Genomic DNA, 16,656 nt, shown 5'->3' with positions numbered 1-16,656 from the left:
GATGTGACTTTCCTCGAAGGCACCAACGAGGCAAATATGCCAGATATGAAACAATATAGGTCCTTGATAACAAATATTGGTGAAGTTTATTATCAGTTCCCAACAACAGTGCACATGTCATGTGGAATGAACATTGCCAAGTTTCCATTTGATTATCAAATGTGCACAATAACCTTTGCTCCCTGGATACATACACACAGTGAAATAGATATGTTCAGTAAATCTGACACTGGGGATCTCACTTACTTCATTGACGACCAAGAATGGATTTTGGTAAGTCTACAGGCAGCCAAGTTTACTGAATTGTACAATTGCTGTGACGAACCATTCTCTAGCAATTCGTATAAACTGGTGATCAAACGCAAAGCCACTTTCTACATAATCATGATGATCCTGCCTTTCTTTGCCCTCACCATATTATCTATTGCTGGTTTTCTTTTGCCAACGATATCTCACGAGAAGGTCACATTCCATATGAACATTCTTTTGGCAGTAACCGTGTTTCTGCTGTTGATTCAGGACACGTTTCCATCCTCCTCCGAATTCTTCCCAACGATTGGAATCTACTTCACCATCACCCTTCTGTTGACGTGCTTGTCGTGTGTCATGTCTGCCATAGTTCTTTATTTGTTTTACCATGATCTTTGCGGCAAGCAGATGCCAGAATGGGTGAGGAAATTTTCTTACAGATACTTGGCCGCCTTATGTTCATAAAATCAAAAAAACTATTACATGTTAAATCTCACGCAAACTGTCAACAAGACACGGATCAGGAGACTTCTAAAGACGAATTGAAGAAGAGGAGGATTGTCAAAGAAACAGATTTCAAGCTCTCCGATGAGAACTGGGTGAAAGAACTGGGCGAAGTTCCACTACGAGGCCAAAACAGAATGATTAGCGAGTGGAAACTGTTGGCCTACACTTTACTGTTTTCTACATATATGTACATCCTTGTCACAACCCTCAACACTGCTACTTTTATTATTATGCTTAATCAGAATGAACCATAAATGTGTTAGATAGTAGAGTTAATGGAAAAATGTGTTTACATATATGAATGGTGAAACAGTGATCTATCTCATAACTATTACAAGCAATACAGAATAGATAGTTGGGCAAACACGAACCCCTGGATAAACCAGAGGTGAGATCAGGTGCTTAGGAGGAGTAAGCATCCCATGTCGACCGGTCACACCCGCCGTGAGCCCTATATCTTGATTAGGTAAACGGAGTTACCCGCAGTCAAAATGAGTGTGCCAAGAATGGCCTAACAATCGGTATGAAACACGTCAGACATCATTTGACAAAATGTTAGGTTAAAATCAGACCCTATACTCATTATCATTTATCGTTGTTGATTTTAACTGAGACTGGGTTAAAGTGATATCGGTAACTGCAGTTACGGACATCCAAAAAATGGATGACGCTAACTCAGCTTAAAGTCATTATCGTTGATTTTGTCATCATTAATAATTATTCTCTCGTTCTTTATGTTTTCATTGATGTGTCATTGGATATAGAAATAAATCACACATCAGCTTTTTTATACATTGATCCCTAATTGAAGAAATCCACTGTACAAAAATACGAGGTCATGAGTAAATTTTAAAATGATAAGAAAACCTAAATTTATACATAGGTCATTGTTATAGTCATAGATCATAGTCCCCCTAATCCGACACACATTTTTTTTTATTTTAAAAAAGTTATTGAATGACGAAGTGTGACGAAACTGCAGACTGAACTTTATAGAAACCCGTGCTAACATTACTTGTATTTTTTAATGTATCGGAAGGGGTATGTTGCCGGTCAATTTGTGTAAAATTCTTGACAAGCAATAAGATAAAAACAAAAAATGGTGCTTGAATTGTCCTATTAGGAAAACCTTAAATTGTGTACATGTGTGTGTGTTAGTTTTCATCCGCTCTGAAAACTGTCTCATTTCCCCCTTCCGACTTCAATTTTTTAAATCGTGCAGTGGGTAAGTCGCTACAAGGATAAATTCTTAACTTTCAACCTTTCATATTACACACTCTCCGATTCTACGTGCCTGTAATCAATATTTAAGGATGTAATACCTCGGTGTCAAATACAACTAGTTCTTGAATAAAAGACTAATATTAATTTTTGCAAAAATGACTTCAACGATTTGCATTTTAGTTGCTTCTATTCATATACGCTATCGATTATCAAAATATTTCTATATGAAATCATTTTTAATTTAGGTGTATTGAATAATGAAAGCAACATCGAGAGAGAGAGAAAGAGAGAACATCGGTAATTATTGATTATAATATACATCCATGTATGCAGACACGAGAAGTTTAAAAAGTTCAGTATAAATCTTGAAAGTACAATTTCTTTGTGATTAATTATCCATCCCCTTTCATTCAATAATTCTTTTTATTTCCCAATTTGTTTTCTTTACATGTTAAATTTTTCGGCTGGTCCGGGTTAGAATTAATGAAGGAGTCCCCCCTTCTACTGTAAAACGATGTTACGTGCTTAGCTGTTTATCTCCCTCTCAGTCAAAATTAAAATAAATACAAGCTATACTACAATTTCATTGGATTTACTGGATAATTTTTCGATTTAACCTTTATAATATGTTTATGCAAGCGGACTATCTAGACATTTTTCCCATCTTCGCTGACCAAGATTATTCGTCCATGAAGGCACAGTTGACCCAAAACCCATTGCTAGCGGAGATGAGATGAATTTTACCCCCGTATTATGTTATAATTGACCAAAACCTAGTACGTTTATTTTACAACTTTCATTCAGAAGACGGGCAAGATTGTGAGTCACTGAATAAACGAGAAAACGTCTTCATTTTTAATTTAATCGTTGTCAACTCTATACTTTGTGATATTTCAAGACTACATGTAAACATGTATATAGCAGATCTAAATCATCTATTTCTAATTACAATGGAAACCATACGTTAAAGAAACCCCATTGCTTATGGTACACATTTCTTTGAGCTGCTATTTATCAAATTGAAATTACTGGCAAGTGATTGTCGTTGTTCATGACCTTTCTTTTAGTTGGTAAACTTGTGTTGCACGTGCAGTAGAACAATGTACCGATGAGTTTTGGGAATAACACAGGTGTTTGTACACAGGATGTCGAGAATTTTGGCGTTTCATAAAATTAATCTATCATATGTGCTAGAATACGTGTTCTATGTTATGACTTAAATTAAAGCCACTACCATTGGTTACTATTTTTATCGTTCAACCTGTAAAACAGGTATTCAAGCAAAGCACGATCTTCCTCATTCGAAGGCTTTTCTTTGCCGCATTTACACCCCTCTCCCACACACAGTTTGCACAAAGTTACGATGCTTCTGCTAATATGTATTACAGATGAAGTTGAAATGAAAACTAATATGTTTGTACGTTTAATAAATGCGAGCATATAAGCGCTTCTTTGTCCTAACATGTATGTTGTTATATTGTAAATAATTTGTTTGTTTGAGTGGAACGAATTAGAATATAAAAGGTGTGAACGTCTGCAGGGAAGTCTGATAAGTAATGTATTTGGATACGTTTTGCATTTGATTTATATCTCACATTATGTATGTATGTGCAGACGAATTGTGGAATCTTATCATGTTTGTGATATACAGTGAGATATTGAATATCGGAATCGTTATTCTGACTTTTATTACAAGACGCAGAAATACAGAATTGATATGTACAGTGAAACTCTGATATAGCAAATTTCTGTGGACACTCTATAAAAATTCGCTATAAGCGTAATTCGCAATACACTTATAGCGAATTCATAATTTAAATATAACGAATTCGTTATAAAACTGATTTGTTCTACATGTATATCATTTGTACAAGAAAGCACCAATCGATATAATTGTGTTTGTATTGTCTCTAAGAGAAAGTAAGCCAATGTATTTTCGAAAAGAAATATTTTTATACAAAAACTATACACACTGATTTATTTATGATAATTTTTCTTGATGGATTATTAAGTCACGCAAGAACATGTCGACAGACAATATCAACAAAATTATGTGCAATACATACAAACAGTCTATCGCAGTGGTCATTTACTTGTTGCTTTACACAAATAAAGGAGTGCACGATAAAATAAATGCAATCTAACTTCAATTTTAATTAACGAGAATAGTAAACAATACGAACAATATATTTGCTAAAAGTATGTGTAACTATTGTTTTGCGCTAACAACCTCTTTTGAAAAAAAATACAAACAAACATTTCGTAATAAATGTAGGTCCTTTACCAAATTCGCTATAAAAGGTGATTTTTACGTTCATTTTTAATTCAAGGGGAATAGAAATTTACTTCGTTATGTCCGTAAATTCACTTTATCCGTGTTCGTTATAAACGCAGATTTTAATATAGAATATATAAAGAATTTGCCGGGGAAATCAATTTTACTTCGCTATAGCCGCAATTTCGCTATATCCGTGTTTACTATATTCGAGTTTTACTGTACAAAGAAGTTGCTATAAATTAATGAGCTTATATGTGATGAAAATTATCCATAAATCATATATAACCAATTAAGGAAACCCTCCCAGAGCTTCAATTTGAATTGACCGCCTAGAACAACATTCTGATTGGCTAAAATGGACGCCAATGGCGCCGATAAATGCAGTCTGAAATACAAGATATAAAATTATCCATAGCTCATTCAGTTCTCCGTCAATATGAATGACACGTTGTATTTACAGGCATGAACTATCATCCTAGAGGTGTTTTGTTTTTATAATACATTGGTGTTTTCGGTACTTTTTTTGGTGTTTTCAGGAATTATCTGGTGTTTCCGGTAATTCCACGGACCCGTTATATTGGCAAATTAGATCGTTATAATGCGAAATGCCGATTTGAAACAACACTGTTGAAACCCCTGCACCATCAACTTGTTTGTTAGTCGCCTGCCTCGATTTTACAACTGACCATACGCAGAACAAGCTCTTGCGTGTCGAATCAGTTGAGAGATATAAACACCTTATGCAGGTGATAATGGAACATTGTTACAAAAATATGGAAAGTTGACGATGGAGAAACTAAAATCATCTCGTTTGTCATAAAGTTGAGTTGTTAGTTTGCTGTTAATATCTACTTTCAATAAAATATCTAAGTATGAAGCAGAAGTGGACGACTCTGTGGTATCCTTTATTTCGAGGTCACTGGGATATATCAAATCGACATATGAATGAAATTTATTGTTATTAATCATCTAAATGTGGAATTGATGGCCACAGCAAGAGAATTTTCCTTCTCACGCAGAAGTTTTTGAATACATTCTGCTTCATAGGAATATAAAAATAGGTCAGCTAACAAAGAAGTACAATTTGTGAACAAGGGAATTCCAACAGACTGTTGGAAGACCTGATCACTAAAGAGCACGAAAATATTGTCAATGAGGAACTCCAGCATATTTTGTATTTCAACTCAGGGTATTGGTGCGTGGAACATCTTATGTTTGGTAGAAAAGACAAAACAAATAATTACTGTACCATTTATCCCATTGGTGCCTGAGTCAGGTATATTGCACTATAATATAACCTTTATGTAAACAATGGAGGGAATTCGAACCATGAATAAATATTTCTGCCTGATCTATGCATACTTCTCTGTGTCTTCGCTCATAGAGACACTACCAGATACTGCACAACACATACCCATTGGGGATAATTTAAATAAAAAGCATAGAGTTTCATAGATGAATTGAATTTGGAAGGTGCAAAATTGGAGTATATAGAAAGGAAAGTTCAATAAAACATTGTCGGCAATTAGATTTTGGAACATCATTTTTAACAGATGACATCTACTGTTAAATCTGTTTTGAAATGATCTTCTGAAAACCAGCTTGGTATAATACCTCCAAAACAAAAGAAATGATTATTTCATTCGAAAGAGAACCAGATTCTGATTAACTGAACATGAATGGTACAGAAGTAGAGCGTGTGTCCGTGAGTAAACTACTTGGAGTTGTAATAAATGAAGACCTGAAATGGGGACCACACGTGAAATACTTCACAGAAAAGGCCTCAAAGCGTTTATTCTACCTACGCCAACTAAAATACTCTGGATAACGCGAGGGTGACCTTCTTCGAGTTTATAAGTCCCTTATAAGACCGATTGGTGAATACTCATGCCTAGTGTGGTCCACACGCCTCACATCTACTCTATCAGATCAAATCGAATCCATCCAAAAGTGTGCTCACAAGACCATACGACCATTAGACTCCTATCAAAAAGCTTTGAAATATACCCGACTTGAAAACCTATCTGATAGACGCAAAAATATCTTTTTAAAAATGTTCAAGGATATGGAAGACCCATCCCATCCACTCCACTGCCTCCTTCCTGACATTCGCGAAAACCTATATAATTTAAGAAACTCCACAAAGTATTATATACCAAAATTCAAAACAAACCGTTACAAGAATAGTTTTGTACCCTGGTGTATACTAAACCAAAGACATACGTAAACATACAGTGTATTCTGAAAGCTAGTCAGCAGACTTTTAATCCTTATTTCAGACTCATTACTGGTTAATTTGCTTGGTTTTTTTTTTTTTACTTATGTACGTTCGTTTATTTATATTTATCTCCAATTATTTTTATTGTATGTAAATGTTTTTAAAATTATTCCTTGTATTTTCACATACATGTATATTCTTATCACGTTTATATGTTGCTAATATTCTTATGATTTAGTCCCCTACCGACGAAGTCGAAGAGAACTTTAGGTTTGCGTTCCATCCGTTTGTCAGTCTGTCCGTGTCCGTAATTCCAGTTTCCCGCACTTTTTTCTCTGTTTGTGCACATATTTATTTTATAGTTGGTATGTTACAGATCAAAGTTGAATATGGTCCCGGTCCGTGATTGTTCACCATTGGACTTAAAAATATAGCATGAATTATCAGTTTCCCGAACTTTTTGGGTTGTGTTTGCAGGTATTCATTTAATATTTGGTACATTGCTTTGCCATAACAAATTACAGATCAAGTTCGAATTTCGTCTCGGTCCGTTGATTTTTCATTAAATTATGGCTCTTGGACTTAGAAAAATAGCATGAATTGTTAGTTTACATCCAAGTTTCTTATCTCTGTAGATAAAAGTACTATACTCATTAAAATTTCCAGCATAGTAATACAACAATATAGCTAAATTATTCATGATCACCTACATGTCAAAGTTTATTGACTTGGTTAAAGACCTAAACTTGATTATAAATTTGTCTTTTTTCCTGGTCTAGTCTCTACTCCAATAGTAGTTGATTTCCAACCATTCCTATACTGGTTCTCCAATTTTTCCTTTTACCATAACCTACATAATGAGCGTTGAATATTGTTGGGGTACAGTAATTTTTGCAACCGGTAGGGGACTACTCTCAGAATGCTTGTTTAACTTAGTTATTGTACTTTCAACTTTTAAAGTTGCCAATGAATATCTATAGATCTCTGTATCTCTGTATCTATCTCTGTATCTCTGTATCTCTCTATCTATCTATCTAACGCAGTTCGCTATTCGCAATTCGATATTGAACTGCATTCTAAAACGCAGTTCGCAATTTCTATATGCCTAAAAAGAACACCAGACTGGAATTATAAGGATGGGGTGTCAGTTACCAACCCCAAACTCTCTCTCTCTCTCTCTCTCTCTCTCTCTCTCTCTCTCTCTCTCTCTCTCTCTCTCTCTCTCTCTCATTACGGATATCTGCCCCTCTAATTTTTAAACATAACGCTTTACACATAGTGCTTACTCCTCGTAGGCACCCGATTCCACCTCTGGCGTGTCCAGGGTCCGTGTTTGACCAGCTCTCTATTTTGTATTGCTTATAGGAGTTATGAGATTGATCACTGTTCGTCATCTTCACCTTGCACGTAGTGAATAATTATCGGGCTCAGAATCATCGAAGACCTCTACCTCGGGAACTTAAGATTTTGGGGTATGGTATCAATGGTACAATCCCACCACTGTGAAGAAATGTTGATGGTACTCTCTCTAGTTACAGAGATCCACCCTCCAATTTTTATGCATAAAGCATTACACTTAGTGAATACATATCGGGCTCGGAATCATCGAAGATCCCTACCCCAGGGACTGATATTTTAGAGGTAAGGTATTATTGGTCCTCTCCCACCATTGTGAAGAAATGGTTTTGGTACTCTCTCAAGTTACCCAGATCCGCTCCTCCAACTTTTTTTGATAACGCATTACACTTAGTGAATAAACATCGGGCTCGGAATCATCCAAGAACCCTACCCGTAGGACTGAAATTTTGGGGGTAGGTTATTAGTGGTCGTCTCCAACCACTGTGAAGAGATGGTGGTGGTACCCTCTCTAGTTATGGAGATCCGCCCCTCCATGTTTTGTACATAACGCATTACACTTAGTGAATAAACATCGGGCTCAGAATCATCGAAGAACTCTACCTCGGGGGGTCAAATTTTGGGAGTAGGGTATTAGTGGTCGTCTCCCACCTCTGTGAAGAGATGGTGATGGTACTCTCTCTAGTTACAGTGATCCGGTTCTTGAAATTTTTATACATAATGAATCACACTTAGTAAAGAAACATTGATCTCTGAATCATCGAAGACCCCTACCCCGGAGACTAAAATTTTGGGGGTAGGGTATTAGTGGTCCACTTCCACTATTGTGAATAAATGGTGATGGTATTCTCTGTAGTTCCGGAGTTCCGCGCCTCCAACGTTTTTTAATAATGCACTACACTTAGTCAATAAACATCGGGTTCGGAATCATCCAAAAATTCTACCCATGGGACTGACATCTCGGGGGGTAGGGTATTAGTAGCCCTATCCCACCACTGTGAAGAAATGGTTATGGTACTCTTATCTTGTTACGGAGATTTGACCCTCTAAATTTTATACATGACGCATTACACTTTTTGAATAAACATCGGGTACGGAATTTTCGGGGGTAGGATAGAAGTGGTCTACTCCAACAACTGCGAAGAGATGGTCGTGGTTCTTTGTGTAATTACGGAAATCCGCCCTTCAGTTTTTATGCATAATGCATTTCACTTACTGAATAAACATCGGGCTCAGAATCATCGAAGAACCCTACCTCGGGGACTGAAATTTTGGGGTTAAGGTTTTAGTGGTCGATTCCTAACACTGTGAAGAGATGGTGATGGTACTCTCTCTCTAGTTACGGAGATCTTCCCTTCCAATTCTTATGCCCCCTACCCCACGGCCTGAAATTTTGATGGAATGCTAGTAGTGATCCATTCCCACCACTATGAAGAAATGGTAATGGTACTCTCTCGTTATGGAAATCCTCCTACAATTTTTATTCATACCGCATTACACATAGATAATAAACTTCGGGTTCGGAATCATCGAAGACCCCTACTTAATGTTTGAAAAACCCACAAAAGAGTGTAGATACAGGAAAGGGGACCCCTAAGGCTCTCCTTTTCGCCCTGAGTTTGGGACCGAAAGGGTAGTAAATGGGGCCTCGCGAGAGATGGTCAACTTTTCAGACCTCTCTAATAATTGAATATGGGGTGATTGAACAAAATGAATCTGATATACGGATACAGAACAACGAAGCCAAACATACAGAACCCTCGAAAGGGGTCGCATTACTCGCATAGGCTTCTACGGGCAATTGAGCTGAAAGTTCCTAATCATATATGATATGCAGGTGACTCTCGATAACTCAAAGTTCAAGAGACCTTGATAAAACTTCGAGAAATCGAGAGTTCGAGAGATCGAAATTCGGAAATTGAAGGTCCGCCGGTATGGTTAAGATTTTATAGTAACCGGAAATATATACCAACAAGATCATATGATATCTTTTTGACATGTGTTCCTTCATATTCACCAGGTACTTTGATATCAAAATAAAAAAACTTATTTTGAATTAATAAAACATTTCAAAGTTTATGTATTTATTTGTTCTTTAATCATGCTTAGATAGGCATACAAAACCAAGTTCCGATGACACTTTACTATCGCAAACTAAACAGCTGAGCACAATGTTATGTCGCTTTACCCAAAACAAAAATTCTAACGAATGAGTAAAACGCTGTTTTAGAGTAACTTTACACAAAGAACAAACTCGAAAAATTTAACAGTCTGTAGATCTCTAAATTATGTATAAAACTTACTTTCTCGTTGTCACGTCAAAACAAATTATAGATTTTATTCATAATTGGATTATATATAATTTTAATCATCCCGACTCAAATCCCCAGTGCAAGGTGTAAACTTAGCCAATTATATACTCAAGTGTGTCACCTCCACAAAGAAGCACCGGCGATGTTTCACCTATGTAAACACCTAATTACCCCTCCGGCCTTCAACAAAATCCAGGTAAAGCCCAAGCGGAAATTATTACACGCTTGAGTAACAGTGGGTAAATGCTACCACCACTTCGAGAGATCGAGAGTGAAAAACAATGCAATGTGTTTTACGGGACCCAACTTCACTTCGAGAGATCGAGAATTTCGAGAGATCGATAGTAAATTTGGTTTGTTATATAGAGAGAAAAAAATCGGGACCATGATTTTACTTCGAGAGACCGAGAACGTCGAGAGATTGAAGTTTGCGCCATCAAGAGTCACATGTAGGGTCATAACGAAAGAAATAGCAACTTAGCATTTGAAACCTGGACTGTTTTGGCCACAGAGACTTGTGCCTCCTGTTTCTCCCCAGAAAGCCAGAACGGCATGGGTACTTGTCTTCCATGAGTACCACGTTTCAAATCCAGGCGAGCTTTGTGCTGATGCAGGAACTCGATTTTCACATAATCTGATCCTCTAGGGAGCCACATAGATATGAACACTGCATTCCATATTTCCTAAGCGTATATCCACGAGACCTGTGATAAATCCTCTCATCCTTGCGTTTTCGTCACCCTGCACAAGGGTGACAGTCATGTTGCTTTATGGGCGACTTCGGATCAAGTTCCTCATGGACCATTGTGAAAATAACACTGACCTTGGTTCCTGTGTCCACTACTGCTTGTAGCTGCACTCCCTGGATTGTCATTTCTACAATGAATCATTTGGTCCGGCGTAATTGTCCAATTGGTGCAAAGAAATAGTGCCCAGAAGCATGCTGACAGGGTATGTCATCCGTCTCCTCTGCTGCTTAGCCAAAACCCACCTCCAACCCACTTTTCTCCTCTGGCTGAGAAACTTCATGCGTCGCTTCCTTCGGGCATTTCTCAAGCGTCTCATTATCCACGTCCTCCTTCTAAACAGGTGATTCCTCCTGATCTGCTTAATTCTCCAGGTCCCTTGCACCAAACCCTATCAGCTCTGGCTCTGTAATATCCTATGGGAATTAGAACCTGTCTGAGACACATGACTCATCCATGGAGACGGCTTTCAAACTTGTCGTCTTCCTGTCCGATGATTTAGTACCCAGATTTCTCCTGCTCCTCCGATACTTCCAGGAACCGGACTCGGATCCTGTCCTTCTTTAAATGACGCACACAATTGAGAGCATGGATGTCCATTTTTCCCGATGACTAGTCCAATGAACTTTTTTTGCTTTACCAGTGTCCGATACCATTATCATGGGCCTTTGAGGAGAGCACTCCGATGTCAGCATCAATACATCCCCGTGAATAGACCCCTCTTTAGCCAACAGTCGACGGATCGTCGCTCCCCACCCATGAGGCTCAAGGGTCCGTTAATGAACCTCGGAATTCCTTCTAGACTTCACCGTGCCTCTTGCCTTCTGGGTGCATCCTTCCAGTTGAGGTCCGGACAGCCCTTCTTGAAATAGCTAGCATTCCCACACTTGAAGCACCCGAGGGTTTCTGTTCATGTCCCTGCTGTGATGAAAGGTACATCTGAGCTGAGCGATGGAGTCTGTCCCACAGTTCCTTCTCCAGTTCCTCATTTCTCAGACATAAGCTCCTTACATCCTTCTTCAATGACGTTGTTCCCACTGGTTGCTGGACTTCCTTCTAGACCACCATCCTTATTTCCTTAATGGGCTTAAATTGACTTGGTTTATCGGGAATGTTGGTAGTACTTTTCTATTCATACCTTCCTCCCCAGTCTTAGGTCTACCACCCAGGGCGTACAAACCTGCAACTCGATTCTCGACTAAAAACAGCCGAGCAATGAAATATGAATGACAACAGGCACATTTGGGAAAGCATGTATCGCTAAGGTGAAGACCCGGTCCGCTCACTGCGCGGGTATATTAAGGCAGGTCATGCTCCATTCATGCACGTAAACTGCATAATTTTTAAAATTTGCCCTACAAAGACAGAGGGAGCTACTAACTCTTAAAACTATTTTGGTTGTTTACATGAGAAAATTTTGTATCATAACAACATGACAAACATGCGCTTCCGTATGACGTCATTGCATGACTGTTATAAATAGATCGCAGATGTACCTTAATAGACAATGGAAACGTGGCACACTACCTCGGGGTCTAAATATTGGTCTAACTGGCGATAATGACGGTAAAACACCCATAGCATATCAGAATTACTAATAGAATCCTACCACTTTCAGTAAGAAATAATGATTAAACATTTAAACATGAAATCATCTACCCCATACTTTACATTTTGCACTGATGCTATGCAGTTTTCTTTAAAAGTTTTCTGAACAGACGATTCTATCAGTAATTGTCGTGTACATTAGTTTATGACCTTTCATACGGTGAATAAAACGTCTCTAAAAGTATGCAGCGTAGTGTGCTACTTCTGCAGTTTTATTTCAGTGTGTGACAGAGGAAAATCGGATCGACATGCTAAATGGAATGTTTTCCCCGTTAGACAAAATTGTCAATGAATGAACTCAATATACCTTCATGGTATCAATAAATTTTCAGCGTTTCACATATATATTCCATATATCCCATGTCATATATATATGTATCTGAAATACTCCATATTTTTGTCGATATTTGCATGGCACACATTAACAAATTCCTTGCATATGTTAACGTCACTCGATGTATAGTCTTGACGTCAGCAGTTTACTTTCATATTGATCTGACAGAAATTACACGACAGCAGTATAACATTTCGAATTTCTTTGGAGCTGCATGGTTTATTTTATACATAAATAAAACTTACATAAATATAAAATCGGAATTTAATATATACTTAGTGATATACTTATTTCAATTATGACGTCACATTGTTTCGCTGATTTTATCCCAGTAAAGATTTTCGTAACGTACCCGTGTGGTTCAGTGATTCTCCCACACTGAGAAACTGATTGGAAATTCATATGGTGTATGTACTGACGATTCGAAGTTCTTCTCGAAACGTCTTAAGATCTCGGCCAGTGAGAGGTTATTGTTCATCCCTAACAACAACACGTAATAGTCGCTTGAATTGTCATTTAAGGAGAAGTAGAATCGATTGTGATGCTCCATATCTTTAAATTGTTGACTGCAAGCTAGCCGAACAATCTTGTGCAAGAAGGATTTCCAAGTAGATTTCCTATCATACCACAGAACCGTGTACCTAGGAGAATTTCTACCCGTGCCCATCGCATGTTCCCCTGCATAAGAGTACTGGGGACCTGGAAGGAGGTGTTGGGCATTGGGGCTAGCCCCCGGGCGGACCGTCCAGAGAATGGCATATGTGATTCTGGATCACCTAAATGTAACTGGGGCCGAACATTGGCTATTCTACCCCATCTCACTTCCCCTACAAACAGTGGTACCAGGCAGTTCCTGAAAATGAGCAGACGGTTCCTGCTAATGATATGGGACGGTAATGGCAACGATGTGGTGTATATGTGTGCTCGCATAGCCACCAACCATGGGGACACCAAGGATTAGGCGAACTGGGCACTCCCCCAGACCTAGAGTCAAGGAAATGGAATGCGTAGGTTTTGCGATGCTGATCTGCATGGTAAAGGGCCGGAAAATCCTGTGAGGAGATCAGGACAATGGAGGGACTATGGGTTCCAAGGGTAACCCGACTCCAACAATAGGGCAACTTGGAGATACAGCCTTGGAGTAGGGATATGCTGGCAATGGCAAGAACACCTGATGCAAACGTGACCATACTGACCTGGGGATTGGTCATCAACCTATTGGTGAGGGAGTTGTTGGGCTTATCTCTCCGACACTGGAATGAAGGGATGCAGTGACTGGGGTATGATATTCTGGGAGATTCCCAGAACTGGGTATGAAACTCCCGACTGTATAGTCATAGTAGGGTTCATTGGGATAACTGACTCCCTCCCCCATGGGAGACGAGTAGTCGTCAGCCAACCTAAGTTCCTAAATCTTCGAGTATCATGGCTAGAAACTTTCCTTAGGTGAAGCGAAACTAATCAAGTTCTCCGTGCTGTCGAACCTACACTATGGGTCCCCATCTAAACCGTCAACCTCACCCCTACAATTGCCACCCTGAACCTTTCACCCCTACCCTACCTCAAACAAAAAGATAAGGACGAACTGAAATAATCACCACCCAGTTCCCCGAGAAACTCTAACTTAGGGCATATCATACCGCCATGGGCACTTTCACTGTTTGTCTGAACTAAAGCTAACATTGTCTCCCAGCCCACTCATGTGTAAGTACCGGGACACGGAGTTATGTCGCGCTATCGCCGGGGTATCCGGGGAGGGGTACAAGCCCAACAAATCAATCACCTTTATACAGAAAAATATACAAAACTACTAAATCTTGATTACAAAATGTCTAAATAATTGATTCTGTATATCTAAAAACAATTACTAAACCTCAATTCAATTCAAATTGAAAAAACATTAACTAAATTGAAAGACCCAACAAAATTGCGGCAGACCAGCATACTGCAGGGAAACAAAGACGTTGCAATAACCCATGAAGTCCTTGGCCTGGAGTTAGACGCTGATAAAGTACCTCAAAATCAATCATTAAAGAGGTCTAAAAAATGGACCGAGACTCGGAAGGCCCCAGGTGGGACCCTAGCAGCCCCAAACTGAGGGCGGAAATGATATTCCTTGGGTTTCCCCTTCATACCGCCATACCCATTTTGTGGACACTTCAAAGATTAAGTTGTTATTAGTCTTCCATATACATGTATATCATCATACATAATGTAAAATCATGAACTTTCAGGGTAGCTCAATTACCCTTAAAGGCATATTTGACCCCTTTAAAGAGTTCTATATGTTTGACTTCGTTGCTCTCTATCCTTAAATCAAAATTGTTTTCTTTCATCACCCAATATTCAAACATAAAAGAAGTCTATAATGTTGTTCCACCCTTGAGATCGAGGCCCAAGGTTGTAGCCCTATAGTCCAAAACGGAGGGCGTAAAATGATAGTCCTAGGGATCCCCTTCCTTGCCGGTATACTCCTTTTGCGTACTCTTCAAACATTTATTTGTAATTACATGTAACCTTCAATTTGACCTTTCACGATGTAAGCTCCAAACTGATGGCGAAAAATGATAGCCCTCGGGTTCCCTTTCCTTGCCTGTATACTCCTTTTATGGGCTCTACAAAGATTGAAAAGTGATTTAATAGCTTTCAGTATGACTCTACATGATGTAGAATAAGGAATTTTCACGTGAGCTCAATTGTACTTTAAAGCCCATGCGACCTTTTTTAAGGTTCTATGTGTTTTACCTTGTTGTTCCCCACCTGTCTATCCAGTTTCTTTTCTTTTATTACCCAATATTGAATTATTAATAATAATTAGGACTTAAAAGTGGCCCCACCCAAGGGAGTCCCAAGGGGGTACTACTACAGCCCAAAACAGAGAACGGAAAATGATAGCGCTAGGGATCGCCTTCCTTGTCTGCATATTCTTTTTGTGGACTTTTGAAAGATTAAGTTGCTATTGGCCACCATTATGACCCTACATGAAATTATCACCCTACATGTAAATTCATGAACTTTCAGATGAGCTCAATATTGCCTTTAAATGCCTATGTGACTCCTTTTAAAGGTTTTATATATTTGACTTCATTGTTTTCTAGTCCCCAGAGTTGGAGGTCTTCGATGATTCCGAACCCGATGTTTATTCACTAAGTGTGATTCACACCCAAAGTCAATAAAAGCGTGCAATTGAGGGTTTCAAAATCATGGTTTATCGACCATTCAAAATATATATGATAACATGCCTTTATTAATGGTAAATATCTGTTGAACACTCACCTCAAATTGTTTCAAGTTAAGTATGACAGATTTTTTTTTACAGTAGGTCAAAGTATGGTATATTTTTCGAGATTTTTCTCACATGTAACCCTCGTTACCGAGTCCTTCACATGATAATATGTAAGATAAACATTAATTTTCCATGTATTATTCCATAACTTGTATTGGAATTGACTGAGCATATATTTTTCTAATTTGCGAAAGACAATAAATACAGGGTTTGAAAGAAAATATTTAATCAACACAACAAGAAATTATCTGCTGTAAAAATCAGCAATAAGATTTTAAGAGCGCAAAATAAACGACTAGATATCACTTTCAATATCTTTGAAATGGCAGAAAATAAAATTGATTAACAAATATTCTCGAACAGTTCAATATGTATGAAACATGAAAACAAAAGACTAGCAATAGATATAGAACGATAGCTTTTATGTATGTAAATGAAGTAGCGCTATAATTATGTAACGTATGTTTCAACACTTACACAACAGTACATCCATGAAAATATTATGCCAAAACGATGTCATCATCAGTTATTCTTTACG

Source organism: Ostrea edulis, chromosome 1 (assembly GCF_947568905.1).
Source record: "Ostrea edulis chromosome 1, xbOstEdul1.1, whole genome shotgun sequence".
Classification (NCBI taxonomy): Eukaryota; Metazoa; Mollusca; class Bivalvia; order Ostreida; family Ostreidae; genus Ostrea; species Ostrea edulis.
Note: the sequence above shows the minus strand (reverse complement) of the source record.